The sequence below is a fragment of the Alligator sinensis genome, unplaced genomic scaffold (assembly GCF_000455745.1).
Source record: "Alligator sinensis unplaced genomic scaffold, ASM45574v1 scaffold512_1, whole genome shotgun sequence".
Taxonomy (NCBI): Eukaryota; Metazoa; Chordata; order Crocodylia; family Alligatoridae; genus Alligator; species Alligator sinensis.
In genome coordinates this window covers 513,819-514,877 of record NW_005842063.1, presented here as the reverse complement: position 1 = coordinate 514,877, position 1,059 = coordinate 513,819, and the positions used below count along the sequence as shown (strand labels likewise).

Sequence of the window (1,059 nt, the reverse complement as noted above, 5' to 3'; positions counted from 1 at the left end):
GAGCAGATTGCTAATGAGGCAGCCCAGCCCCGTTAAACATTTGCAGCCCAAACGGTGCAGGGAGACCTGGGGGAGGACGTCCTGAGGGCTGTGGGGAAGGTGCTGTGTGGAGGGGGTCTCCCCTCCTGGTGCTGGGATTGATCCTGCTCAAAACCGAGCAGCCAGACCTGGCCTCTGCTCCTTGCTGATTCTACCTCTAACCAGTGCTTGACTGCTTCTCTCCCCACATTCATTCCCGAGGGAGAAATAGCCTCTGCTGGAAATGTCGGTGAAACGCACGATGCAGTGACCCGCCCCTGGGGAAGAGGCCAGGATGCAGCCCGTTGCCACAGTGACTTCTCTCCAGCTCCCTGCTGCGGTAAACACCTGATCCTTCACGCTCCATTTCCCAGACCAGGCAGTGCTCCCTGCAGCTGACTGCTTGCTGTGGGCGGGGGGACCTCACACATTCCCGAGGCAGGGGCAGGGGCAGAGGTGGCGGCAGGTGATGACAAAGAAATGAGCGGACTGCTCTCGGCCCCTCTCCCTGCAGTACCAGAGGCCTGTTAGCTCTGGCCCAGTACCATCACGTGGCCCCTTCCTGGTAGCAAGCCTGTCTGGGGCCCAATCCATGGCCAGTCAGTCTCACCTCCATCCTTGGCAAAGTCTTTGAAAAGATTATTAAGGCTCATATATGTGAGAGCCCAGCAGGAAAAATTATGCTGAGGGGAAACCAGCACGGGTTCGTAGCAGGCAGATCGTGCCTGACTAATCTAGTCTTTTTTTATGACCAGGTTACAAAACACCTGGACGCAGGAGTAGGGGTAGACATCATTTACTTGGACTTCAGGAAGGCCTTCAACACGGTATCCCACACCATACTGGTGAGCAAATTAAGAGGCTGTGACTTAGATGATTACACAGTCCGGTGGGTGGCGAATTGGCTGGAGGGTCGCACCCAGAGAGTCGTGGTGGATGGGTCAGTATCGACCTGGAAGAGTGTGGGCAGTGGGGTCCCGCAGGGCTCGGTCCTCAGACCAATACTCTTCAGTGTCTTCATCAGCGACTTGGACGAGGGAG

At 56.6% G+C, this 1,059-nt stretch overlaps 1 protein-coding gene across 1 annotated transcript in view; it reads left to right on the top strand.

Moving 5' to 3' along the window:
• Positions 1-36: 36 nt before the first annotated feature.
• The window catches only part of CLDN19 (claudin 19), a 17,950-nt gene continuing 16,927 nt past the window's right edge, over positions 37-1,059 (top strand). Inside the window, exons 1-2 of the mRNA XM_006023179.3 lie at positions 37-358; positions 774-863. The gene's annotated coding sequence lies outside the window, so the exon portion shown is untranslated. The remainder of the gene's footprint in view (positions 359-773; positions 864-1,059) is intronic.